Below are 14,381 nucleotides of genomic sequence, written 5' to 3' on the forward strand. Positions count from 1 at the left end.
CACTGAGATACAATAATATAAAATTAAAATTAACAGTATAAAATAAGTAAATAAAGAATATGACTGTAAAAGGACAGCAGGGGATGGGTTAGCTTTTCCCCTTCCGAGTGTGTAACCTTCCCCAGTTGTCTTCTCCTCTGGTCCCATAATTTTCCCTCTGAGATTAGAAAAAGAGGTGGGAAGGCCAATTACATTCAGAAAAACAGGACAAGGGAAAAATGTTGAGCACAGCTTACCCACACTACACTTTTGCTCAGATCTGCATCCCCAAATGGCTGCATTTCTTTCTGATAATGGCCAGTGGGAGACTTGATCACATTATCTCCCATCTCACCTAGTTCCACACTTGGCTTTTCTGCAGAAGACATTCCTTCTATGCTTGCTATTCCCTATCTGTGGATTCCTTAGATGACATTGAAATTTTCCAGTTTCATTTCTGCAGTTCAACAGTGCTTTCAGCTATTTTAAAAAAAGAACAACAGTATAAAGTATAAAATGCAATTGTGCTATTTCACCATAACACACTGCCACCTCAAAGTTGTACAGGAGGAAAAGAAGTACTCTTTATGTAAAGCCTGGATCTCAATCTGGTGATGAATCCAAAACTGATAAAGCAATTTAACATGCTCATGTATAAAAGTTCTATGTTAGATCAAGCTAACCAAAGAGAAAGTCTAAAACTTTTTGGAATACTGGAATATAGTATTGTTGGAATACTGCAAGCCTGTGAAGAAGTCAGCCTTATCTTATGGCCTGACCAATACTATCAAATACAACCACCCTATAAAATGGATTGTGGTATAAATCTATGGAAAACATCCCATTTCCTGTTAGATCTTATGCATATTAATTGGTTTTTGCACATTTTATCTTCTACTAAGCAGCTCAGCTGTGAGAAAAATGTTAGTATATTTGCTGAAATGCAGTAGAAACATCCCACACATATAAACCCAATTCTACCCTCTCACAGTACAAGACAAGAATAAATTCATTGCCTCATTTTACTGATCCATCCTTTCTAAATGATTCAATTCATAATTTTGATGCTATGCAAAATACCTCTTTTTCAATTTTCTCAAAACTGTCAAAGGAAAACATTTTAAAACAGAAAGGTCAGGAAATTAAAGAAACAACAATGGTGTCCTCCTGCAGGTGGTCCAGCTATTTAGTGTCATTTTATGTTAATTCACATAATTACAAGGCTAAAAGTACTGCAGCCAAGCAATATTACAAGACTGTTCAACAGCAGGCTGCCAGGGTAAAATCATAGGTGCCCTCAAATGGTTTAGGGAGCAGCAAAATTAAACATTCATTACTAATAACAGCAATAATTTCTAGTAAATGTAGATATTGGACAAAAGGAAGAGAAAGCAGACACCATTAAGGAGTTTGCAGTATTGATTACCCCACATAGCATTCTTAGGTTTTGCTTAGCTACTGATTTTAGCTGTTCACCAACTCTCCTAATGCTGTCATAGGACAATGCATGTTAACCTGAATTAGTTGAAATGAAATCAGTTGAATTTTTTTTCTATAATTCAGGCACAATCATCACTGATGAAAGCAGGACAGGGGATCCCGAACACAGCTGGTCATAGGGAACAGCCACCATAGATATGGAGATGAAAGGCAAAATGATTATGATGAGGCAGGCAAAACTGAATCTAAGTCTTGTTCTCATCTCTGTGCATCACACAAAGGTTACAAAATAAATTAATTCAGTCAGTTGATGCAGAAGGCAATGACTCACGTTTTGGTGGGGGTCTGGTGCTCAGCTGCATCCATTGCCAATTAATTTTCAAACTGAAAGTGTGGGTTTTGATCTTTAAAGCCTTAAACAGTTTGGGACTGAGCTAAGTGAGGGACTATCTTTTCCCCCTATCAGGCTGCCTGCATTGAACATCAGCAACTGAAGGTCTTTTCACATGGCCACCAGTAAGGAATATGTGCTTGGCAGATGTAAGTGAGAGGTCTGAAATGTTCAGTAGTGCCTCACCTCTACTTCTCCTGAATGCCCTTCTGGTAGTGCTCCATCATGGCAGGTTCTTAAAGTCCTTAAAGATCCATTCATATTCCACGGTTTTCTTATAAAAGAAGTTTTGTTTGACTGTTTATTTGGGTTTACCTGTATTTATGGAGGGAGCGGAGAGGAAATTTCAAAATTGGTTTTAGTGCTGCTTCTTATTAATGGTTTAATAAGTTATAGTTTAACAGCACTTGTATTTTTTTCTTTGGATGACAACTTTAGAGAGTTTTTAATTTTCTATTATTTTCTAGTAACTTTTCTATTATTTTATGGCTCACAGCACTTTTAGTGTGTTGCTTCCAGTTTATACTATCAAGTTCAGAAAGAATGTACCTGATGTGGATTCATTAGTAACATAGTACATTAATTTTGACAAAGTGGAGAACAAAAGAGATCTATTAGCAATGCTATCTAATCTCAATTCTTCCCTCCCTCCTTCCTTTTGTGTGCACCCATGTGTCTCTGTGTTGCAAAACAGAAAAAGAAAAAACTGTTATGTTGTTTCCATATCTTGTCAACATATTTTCCTCCCTGCCAAAAAACAAAATAAAACTTCTCCCAATCAGAAGACACTTACAAGTCACATAATGGTGATTGTTATATGGGGAAGATAAAAGACTTGGAATATTAGGGTTTTTGTTTTTTGTCTGTCTGTCTGTCTGTCTGTCTCTCTCTCTCTCTCTCTGCATTCTGTATCAAAGTTTTCTTGCTTTGCTAGGAGCCAAACTCTGCCCAGACACAGCATAAAGATCTAAAGATATTTAGGGTATCCCCCGATGGGCCCCATAAACATGTCCTGAAGCCTAGAGGTCACCCCTTGGCCATTTTAATAGCAATTGAGAAAGGAAACAGGCAGCCCTTTTCCTTATGAAGAGAAATGTGTTCTGCTTATGCACAAGGTTCATGCCATACCCTTGCCAGACCAACTAATCTGAATACCATGCTCTTGTATATTTTTTTTTTACTTTAAAGAAATCCTTTCTGTAGTGACTTTTATGCTGTGGAGCACTTGCCATGATTATAGCAAAGGATTCTGGAACATAAGCTAGTTTCCACAGTCTTGGCTAGGTATGCTGTCTGAAAGAAGAAGAAAAAATTGTTTCAAACCCATGCAGAGTTGCAGTAGTGTTTTCAATAGGTTTTGGATAACTATAAATCAGTCTATCAGATGTACCTTTAAATTTGTAATCTCGGCACTGAGAAGGTTGTTTCATCAGTCTGAATGTATTGCAAATGACCTTTAAGACTGCATCTGATTGTTCAAATCTTGCCATTAAATACACAGTGTGGAGCTTTTTGGTGGGGAAAGGGGCATGTTTTGAATCAGAGCGGTTTATTGGGGATTGACATGATGTGTCTTATTCCAGGCAGCAGGATAATGGCTATGTAGCCAAGTGGTCTGTAGGGGCATTGTGCAGATGGGGGGGGGGTGTATACCAAGTACACACATTCAGTATGCCTTCTGCCCTATTTTTCTATTACTGCTGTTATTCATTATTGAAAATTATTTACATAGCATTTTAAAAGGCATGCAGTTTCACTGTATTGTTTTTTTTTCCAGATCCATAAATAAAAAGCAATATACAAACTCAGTCGAGTAGTTCAATGCTACTTGAAAATGGGGAACTGAGGCCTACAGTATATTGTTGACCAAATGTTTTAAACACCTCCTTCATTACATAGCCCTAAAACTCTTTTGTATCTGTTGGGTCACACTGGCTCAGTGCTTCAAAAGAATAAAAGATACATATTTTGGTATTAGAAACATTATTTGATCTTTCTTGAACAAGTAAACATTGCCATGTTGACAACTGTGTAGAAAAGATACTGTGGAGAGGAGGGACTTAAAATAAGAAGACATAATCTTCTGGGCCATTACATTGCAATAAATCCTACTGAGGCCTAAAGTTGATTGCACCTCATGGATGAGAGCACCTTGAGAGACTTTTAGCTTAGATACAAAACAAATTGGGTCTGCCCTTCATAGTTCCACATTTCTGTAAAAATCCAAGGGTATAATCCCCAAAGTCAACATCCCTTTCTGCTTCATGGGATGGCCACAGGTTCTGGTATAATCTTCCTATACATCTTCACCATTGCAATAAATACATTATTCCTTTTGTGTTCCTCTTGTTATTAATTAATCCAGTTATTAATCCATAATTAATTAATCCAGCCTGTCCTCTTATCCCAAGACCACTAAGTTCACTCAGAAAACTGGGTAAAGGCCTTTTTTATTTTAGAAGTTAATAAATAAAGATGTATTAATGATGGAGGCTTCCCACATTAATGACTCATTAATCCAGTAGCCTTCTTTGATGAATTTTGAGACCATATCAGGCCTGGTCACTTGGTGGAAGCAAGTAAGAGAGGAAAGTAAGAGAGGAAAATAATGGCTGAGTGCCCAGTAGAAGGCCCTGGGGCTGCACAAGACTTGCCAAATGACTTTGAACTAGATAATTCTGAACTGACCAAGAATGTAATGAAAGCAACACCCATTACAGCACACAATCAAATCATTAATCTCTCTAGTGGTCAAATCTACAACCAAATATATTTCCCATGTACAATAGACTTTTATACATAAGACTTCTGGGTTTTTTTTTCTTTGCAGGATTAAGATGAGCTCCTTTATACTTGTTTTCCCATAGGAGTTGTATTCCTTTTCTTTTGATGTGTTCCTTACAACAACCACTGGATGGCACTGTATGATGGCAAGAACACTAGAGTTTAATGCCTCCATTCAAGGAAATACCAGGCTTTCCTTAGGGAAAACAAACAAACAAAAGCAAAATAAAACAATGCTAAATTGATTTCAAAAAATGGGTGAAGTTCTTGATGATGACATGAAGACCACTGTAGGTAAGAAATTGCAAGCACACAGCAAATGTCTTAAGTAGAAAGGCTCAACAAAGTACACACAATGAACATGGATGTGAAGTTAAAATGAATCTGGTTATGCGGCAGAGAAGCCAGACAAATGCTGTACCACAGAGCCGTCTGTAGCACAGAATGCATGCACAAATGGCCCAGAAATTATTTTCAGAAGTGTCCATGATTAACCATCAGGGAAATCAATGACCAGGCAGTTTGGCACTGTGTTGCTGCTTGTCCATATATCCTTTGACAACTTCTGGTACTTTAAATTCTAACATCTAGTATTTTCTTTCAATCTTTGAGAGAACATCCTGAGAATAAATATAGAATGTTCTACCTCCCCTTTCTATCACTGAAGTCCTGCTTTTAATTGGAAGTCATGTTTTTTCTTTAGCTCTGCCATAATGAAGCCATTAGAAAGACTTTTTCCTCCTGAAATTTCTGACACTGATCTCCAGTGACATCCTGTAATATATCTGCCATTTATGACATCCCAAAATTTAGTATTTTATATCTTTTTAGGGCAGCATATCTGAAAAATGTGGTACTAAGTGTGCTACTCAGGTCATCTCTAGCTATAATCTGCATTACGAATCCTGGACAACAGATATCATGTCATCAGTTGTTTGTGCAATCATCTTTTTCAGATGATTTGCTGTTCCAATGTCTATTTTTATCATCAGGGTTTTAGGACTTAACTGCTATCTATGTTTGCCCTTCAACTTGTTTTATGATTTTCTGTGTTTTAATCATCATGGTTCCAATTTTCCCTTTAATATTATACATTGGGCCCCTATCTGGCTTCATGACCAACCTCACTTCATAACCATGTAGCTTTTAATTGCTATATTTTGATTTTCCAGTTCCTTTAAATCTATCTGGATATTCTCATATAATTGTTTTGTGATGTTCTGGTGTTTATTTTAGCATTTAGAATTAAGATCAGCAACTTTTCATAGCTTAATAATGAATCTGAATTACCCCTAAGAAGGTAGAAGATGGTATACTTCCTATTTTTATACATTATCATAGTAGCAATTGTTCCTGTAATGTGTGCCTTTTCCTCAGATCCATATAAGTAGACTGGCCATTTGCTCTATGCAGATCCCTACCCACATCTCTACATGTTAGGTAGGGATCATGATCATGTGTGTTAGTCCCAGTCACATGGTGTGTTCAACTTCTGTTGTTTGGGTAAAATCAAGTATGACGGTCTCCAGTCATTCAAGCTGTACACATTTTTGCAGTGTACAGAGCACACATTGGGGCTTGCACACAGAAGTTCAGCTTATTTCAGAGGCTTTCCAGTGTGACTAGGACAACACATTAAAACCTTTCCAGACACTTTCAATTACTCCCAATACTAATGAAACTGAACAGAACAGCCATCTATCCTAGCATCCAGCTCTTCTTTTTCTAGTTCTCATTTTCTGTCCATAAGAGATTCCTCTTCTTAAGAAGACAGACATGCTTTCCAGAACATCTCTGAATATAGGACACTATAGACAGATATGGATTACATGCCATCATCAGCATCCATTTCCTCACTTACTCATTAGGCAATAACCATCCTTTGCATCCGACCCGCAAAGAATAAATCTTGGTCCCCAAAGGGATCTCAAGAGTCAGATGAAGCATAACTATTTTGTGCTGAGCTTGCCTGATAAGCAATTTGTTCTCTTTGTAGCTAGCAAGTGAAGCTCTGGGCAGCTGATGTTCAACTGTTCTGATGCTATTTTTAGATTCCCTTTCCAGCCCACCGCTTATGTAGAGATGTGCTGCTGTGGCCTTACAGGTACATTAAAAAAAGACTCATCAATATGGAGCCATCTTTGATGTAAGTACTGCTGTTTATTGACATGATGGAATGAATCCAACATGGAAGGGAATATATGCCAAGATTCTACTATCTAGCATCTGCAGTCATAGCAAGCATTATTTTCTAATAAAGCATCATTACTGGTAGTGACATGCTATGGCAGCTACAAGTCACAGGCAAAGTATGACTTTGTACTTTTCTATAGCTGCCAAGAACCTAAAAACATAAGAACCACCCACTGGATCAAACTGAAAGTCCAGCTAGTCTAGCATTCTCTTTCCTACAATGGGTGATCAGGTGCCTCTGGGAATCTCTCCTTTTGCTGATTTAGCTGACATTCAGTGTCCAACAGTCACTGGATTGGGGACTGTATATATGCACCATGATTAGTAGTCAGGAAGAGCAGTATGTATTGGTTCATTTGGGACAGTAAACAATGCAATCATTAACAAAATAATATTGTTTGAATGGTCTTTGGAGAGCTGCACTATTTTTACACTGTCCTATTTAAATAATGAAAACTGCTAGCTAGTGTTTTGCAGGAAATTTTCATACAGGTTAAGTATAAGCCAATGCATTCAGCAATTATGCCTGTGATGCATAGCCTTCATTCAGTCTACCTTCAGAAAGATTATGGGAAACAACCATAAGGCTATATGCTGGGGGACATAAGAGATAACAACTGGATCCTCTCCCTCCCGGTTCAGGGTTCTTTTATCAAGCAAGGATAGACTCACCTAGCAGAATGCTGCCCCGAGCCCCCATATGGTGGGTGCCAGCATTTGTCCACCTTGGATGTTCACCCTTTCCCTAAGAATTTTATTCCTGTAGGGTGTGGGATCCACATTTGTGGAATGAACAAAAGTTTAGAACCCCAAATGGGACATTTTCTGTGATTCAGGAAGGTTTATGCTCCCCTGTGAGTTTTAATGGGGCAGGCATTACTTATAAGATGAAAAGGCAGAGAGTTTTGTCCCTTTTTTTTTTTACTTTCCTAGCAACAAAAGCCTTGCTGCCAGCAGAAGCAGTGACAGATTGTCATAATCCATGACCTTGAACCTTATTCTCAGATGATCTTGGTCCTGTGTCCTTTGAGGAGGCTTCTGAGCTAGCTCTTTTGGAAGAGGATTCAGTCAAGGGAAGGCATTAAAATACTTCTACCCCCTCAGGACCCAGTTCCCTAGAAAGAGCCAGGGAATTGGATTTCATGAGTCAAGAAGTTGTTTTGCTACCTTAGACCTTGAGGACAATTGCATGCCACAGACACTCCCACAGTGTAAAAACTTAACACTGCAAAAACAGGTCAAATCTCATTAAGAGGCAGAGCCCCAGTCACTGAAAGCCAACCAGCCTTAGTGCAACCAAAGCCCTATTTAGGGCTCAGGCTTAATCTGCCTCCTGTTGGAGAAACATAAAAACAACTCTGCCTGGCATTCAGGACCACAGCTTTCTGTGATATGGAGCTCTTCCTATTTTGTTTACTGAGGAATCCGATTTCCCTGCTACAGATCTAAGCTATAGCAGAATGCTACACCAAGGTTAAAGTAGAGAGCATTGGCAATACCCATGGCCTGAAATGGCACGCAAAGCAGCCTCGCAGGTTCCTCATTGGCTGCAGAATGCCCCAATGGGATTGATGCTACCTCATGTTATGGTATCACTCCCAGGGGCATCCTTAGTAAGCAAAGGTGGCTGCCCTGTGGGCTATTGCTTTTGTTGCCATGAAAGAAAGTGACAGAAACCCTTCTACTACCTCACTGTAAATAATGATACATCCCCAACCAAAACTTTAGCTCCCCACCCCTATTCCTTCCTCTTTTCTTATCACCAACATCCCGAACCAATGAAAATTTATGGGCCACATTGCTTTTAACAAGTTATTAAATAAAACCAGCTGAGAGCAGTGCAGAAGAAGGGATGCATGTGTGTGTACATAAGACAGCTTTTCACTGCATGTTGCATCTCAATTAAAATGGGTTCAATGGACTATGTTGTAATGTGTAGTTTACTTTTTCTGCACTCTAAGAAGGTAAAACCTTTGACTGCTGAAAGAACTTCAGAAGAGCTGTTTGCAAGCAGTTAAAATCACTGTTTTTTCACAGAGATTCAGTAAAGTCTGTAAAATGACCTCAACCCATAATCCATTAACTATTTTCTAAAATTTTACAAAAGGGTAGGCATTTTTATCATTGCCTTCAGAAGAAACACAGCAAATTACTTCCCACAGTTGGCCAAAAGTGTGCATCAGCATAAAGGCATTCCCGCTTACTTTTTTTAAAGGGCACTGAAAGACAGTGTGCTCTGGAATCTACCCAAGCTCCTCTTTTCCCCTTGGTTGATCATTTATCATTTACAGAGATGCTTAGCAGGTCAGAACAGAGTGGGTGCACATGGAGGCTGGGGAACTGAAATAAAATAGTGGGTGGTGATTAACTGCTTCTGTCTCAGAAACAAATTGAAAAAGGAAGGGAAGGGAAGGGAAGGGAAGGGAAGGGACAATGTGTCTTCAGTTCTGATGTAGCATGCCTGTCAGCCATTCAACAGGTGACCCACCAGAGAGTTCAGATGAACATAGAGAGAACCAAAGACAGTATATATTTTTACTACATCCTTGTTTTCTGTTGTGCAGCTCTATAAAATTGCTATCACACTGGAAGAACCCAACACCCTTTTGGACAATTCCATTCATGACTTCTTTTTTTAGTTGTGTCAACTTGGTTTGAATGTGCAGCCTGGTTGTGTGAGTGCCACATACCTAGTATAGTGATGCATCTATAATTTGCACACCCAATTTAGTGAGCAGCATTATAATGAGTACTGATACCTGATTTAAGTTAACTTTACTCCCATTTAAGTTAACCAACTTAAGTCCCATTCACTTCAATAGGTATACTATATATTAAACTTAGATTCAGTCAAGTAAGCTATATTATTTATAATGTACAAATATTTTTCTAAGACTTTCATGATTATTGAAAAATCTTCTAAGACTGCAAACATATGCATGTTTCTTTGGTAGTAATCTTTGTTGAACTAAGGTGGACTACTAAAGAAACAGGTCTCAAATTTCCTTGCTTTAAATTACACCCCCTGAAAAAACAGTAAGAAAAAATTACTGTTAGAAGTAGTATTGGTAGTAATAGTAGCATACAGCTCACATTTTCAGTGTAGGAATTTTATAGTAGTACTCATTAAACTCAATGATATTTTCTTTTTTCTTTTTAATCAGCATTTATATGGAAAGCAAGCCCTTCCCAGAGTCAGCACAGACAGGCAGTTCTCACTCAACTAAGAATAAATAAGTAACCCATGCACATATGGCTCTCCAATTGAATAAGAACCATTGTTCAGATGGAAGGAATAGACTAAGTTAAGCCAAAAAATAAATTAACTGCCTTCATTTTACTTAGTGTAATTGCATGCTCAAATATTGTAAATGTCAACAATAACTTTTAAATATGCATCTATGAAAATAAAACTTCACACAGTTTAGATAACTATTTCAGCAGAGGCAGATCCATGATTCATAAAGATTTTATTATAACAACAGAAGTTGTGCACTTTGGAAACCCACAAGGAATGTAATTGATTTAACACGTTTCAGACGTACATTCTTGGACTTAGAAAGCAAGAGACCAATTAGAGCAGTGAAGAAAGCTGCTATGATTATCCTAATTAAAATTTTGTTATTTATAGAATTACACAAGGAAATTACATTCATTATCCCATAAACTATGCAACAAACCATTAAATGCAGTAATAAAATCTATCACGCAAAAGACCCAGTTATAACACATTCATGTAACTCCCTTTGTGCAGTCAATCCAAAGCATCAATAACTACTGCTTCTTCAGCCAATATGGAAGACACATTTCTATATCCCTGAATCTGTCAACATATCCAGACCTCTATCAGGCTGGATTTTGTCAGACTAGCTCACAAGGAATTCAATGACCAGGACACATCACTTCTATATTTGGCTATTCTATTTTATACTATTAAGTTTAGGTGAACAAGCCAAGAGATGTAAAGAAAAGCCAAGAGCAGTGTCATTAAAAAACAAAAATCAAGCAAAATGCAACTGAAAAGAATAGTAAATTGTTTCATCACCTCTTCAAAATATGTTGATTTATTCCTAATTAAGAACTGATGAAGCAGCATTTTGAAATTTTTCTATCAACACAACACACATGATTAACTCATAAGCAATCAAGGCATTACAGGAACATTAGAAGTAGGATTGTCATAGAGTGCTGATGATCTACACCTGCAACACACATCTGCTAGAGTTTAATTTACACTAGGAAAAAGCCTGCATGCCATTTACTATGTTTGAGATTTTAATTATGTTTTCCATTGTTCATTTAAATTGAGACCACTTTATTGATGTAGGATGGAATGTGATTCCACACAGAACCTTGTTTTTGTTGTTGTCCAAAGGCCTCTATAAAAGTTTTTGAGGAAAAAAGGATTCAGATCTATTCTATTGTTACCAAGATAATGACCATTGGTGTCTATTCTCTATCAGACTGTTTAGCATATAGCAGCACTAGAAAATGTGTCCTGCTTTTTGTTCCATGAATACTGCTGCTTATATAATGTAGGAGTATCAAAAGTCTTTTAGACCAAAGGCCTTTTTGCCCCACAAGAAAAAACTCTGCAGCCCATATGCTATTTATGGTTGTGGCTGAAGGCAAAGGGAACCAGCCCAAAGGCAAAAAGCATCAATATACCAAAATAAACTCTTATTGACAGTTACTAAGCTATAGAGCAGATATTTAAACTTTTTTAGAATGGTGAAAATAATGTGCAAACCCTGTATAAAATTGTTGATGGTGTATGGGAAGAAAAGCAAAAACCACCAGGTGATGAAGAGAAGGGGGTGTGGCAGAACTACAGTGGGGCAGATATGACATTCAGGTAGGCTCAATTTGGACCCTGAGAATGGGTTTAATATTCCTATATAGTAAAGGAAAAAAACAGTAGTATGAAAGAAATTAAGTAAATAACTGAAAGCCAGATACGTTCCAAACTAGAAGGATTTATTTTATTTTCCTCTACATATGATCTAGCAGTTTAAAACACACACAAAGATGGTAAAAGGTATTAAGGTAGATATACAAGAAGGGATAAAAGAAAGGCAGCAGGGAAAGAGTCATATTTCCCTGCTCTGAAACTCACAAAGCTGTGACTCTTCTATGCATCTTCAGTCAACTCTCTGAAGCTTTGTGTTCAATGGCTTTAATCTATGGATATGGATCACAACAGTTGTGGCAATTGTGCAGGCATGTGAGAATCAGGTTTAGTACATCTCAGAGAGAAGCAGATGTTCTTAGTAATTTGCCCAATTTGCTGAACTTATCTCTGGTAACCGTATTATTAGGCTGAAGAGAATCCTATCTAGCTTGCCCTGATTGCTCTAATACAGCAATCCAGCATTCCTTTGCTATACTTTTTTTTTCTCTTTTCTTCTTGAAGCAAAGTACCATTATCGCTGCATTAAGACAAACAGGATTTCTTTCAGCTTAAATGCACTTGATAAGCAGCTATAAAAAGAAATGCATGGGTAGAATCTTTTCTGAAAATTGTGGAGTGTCCAATATTCCATTCATGTATTTATTGAAAACCTAAGTCCTTCAAGATGTCTTTGATAGCATTTGCTCCCCCCACCACTCTATACTAAATGGATTGACCTCCATGCATGTAGACTAAAAGGATCGTAAGTACTATTACTCTGCAATCTGACTTGTATAATCAAAAGTCCCATTGAATTTAATGACACTTGCCCACTTTTGCTTTTGGTTTCAGCAATAGCACCATCAACAATAAATTACTGGAATCAAGGCAGAACAATCAAATCCATGTGCAGTAACAATGCATTCCACAGTTTATACCATTTCAAGTACTTTGTGACACCTCAGGCAATGGCGAAGAGGCAGTTAGTTCTTCCTCCATGTTCTTATCATCAGCACCCAAACCATCAAATGCACATTCATTTGGTTTGATGAGAATATCTTGGATCGCCTTCCCGGACTGCAAACTTAAACACACCTACTAGGAAATAAGTCACACTGAACAAAGTAGGCCATACCTCTGAATGAATATGCAGATCTTTCACTATTTGTCCCTGTTACTTCTGTGAGATGCATTTATGGTACAGACCTATGCATCTTTAATCAGAAGAAAGTTATAGTAGTCCCCAGACAACATTGACAACATGCATAAGATCGCACCCTTAGCAACATGTTTCTACATTCTCGATCCTTCTGAAATTCAGCAAGTTAATTTCAGCCAATTTACAACATAGTTCTAAAACTCAACTCAGAATCAAGCCACATCGAGTTAATGTGTAAGCAGGGCTTACACATAAGTAAATATGTACCGGATTGTATCCTTGAAACAAGAATGTTCCTAGCATGAAGTCCTAGTAGAGTGTTCATCATAAAACCACTCTAGTTCTATCCATAGCAGGGGTGGCCAGACTTGTTCAATGGAAGAGCCACATATGGTAAATGTCAAATGTATGAGAGCGACAAGTGGGTGCCCGTGGGTTGTGAGTGGCAAGCGGGTGCCTGCAGGCTGTGGGCACTCAGGGCGGCAAGCCATGAGCCGCCAAATAAACTCAAAGTGCCACATGTGGCTTGTGAGCCTTGGTTTGGCCACCCCTGAACTATACCACAGTTTTGGACAGATTCTTTTGGAATCCAGTCCTTTACATGTCATTCAAAGATATCAAAATAAGAGTCTCCATAAAACTGAAGCATAGCTAATATGGGGTGTCCTATATTCAGTTCCATTAATCAGAAATAGATCAAATGTGTGAGAATGTCTAGAAGGAGGGAGAAAATCAGATTTTCTGTTTCTCTGCATTATCCAGGGTACCCAGCAATCTTTAAGAAGAGAAAGTATATAGAAATCCCATGCTTAGCCAGATAAGAAAGCACCTTTCTTTCCTTGTCTTCTTCAGATTTCATTTTTCCTGCGTTGCAGATGATACACACATTTCAGGCTAACTGGTATACTATTAGATGCTGAAGTACAATTCTGCAAACTGCTGCTCCTACTCTCCCACAATCCAGGTCTGGAAGCTGCTGCATTCATTGGAATACTTCTTGGTGGCGGCTCATCATTATGGAACTCTTTCCCATTAACATTCACCTCACCTCCTCAGTGCCTTCAAGAGGGCCTTAAAAATATATCTGTTTACTGCTAAATTTGCTCAAGGCTCATCTGACAGAGATTCACAGGTTAAGAATTTAAAATGGGCATTTCTCAGTCTACAATATCCACTCAATCAAGTGAAAAAGCAGATGAACAGGATCACACTAATGCCAAGAAATAATCTAGTAAAGGATAGACCTGGAATTTAAAAAATTCTGCCTGTTTCCCCCTACAAATGCTAGCTCACATGACAGAGATACAGACACAGCATTTCAAGATATAATAATGCTATCCACAACACACAGCAGCAGTTTAGACACCTGTGCATAATCCAATCTAGCACATGCCGCCATTTGCTAGCAATGCCCTACTGCAGTCAGTATAGGACAAACAGGTGACAGTCTAGGCAGAAGAACACCTGACATGAATCTGACATCAGAAATGGAAGAACTCAAGAACTTATAGGAACACATTTTAACCTACCACTGACTTTTTCAG

This window comes from Varanus komodoensis, unplaced genomic scaffold (genome assembly GCF_004798865.1).
Source record: "Varanus komodoensis strain SLA01 unplaced genomic scaffold, ASM479886v1 scaffold32, whole genome shotgun sequence".
Lineage (NCBI taxonomy): Eukaryota > Metazoa > Chordata > Lepidosauria > Squamata > Varanidae > Varanus > Varanus komodoensis.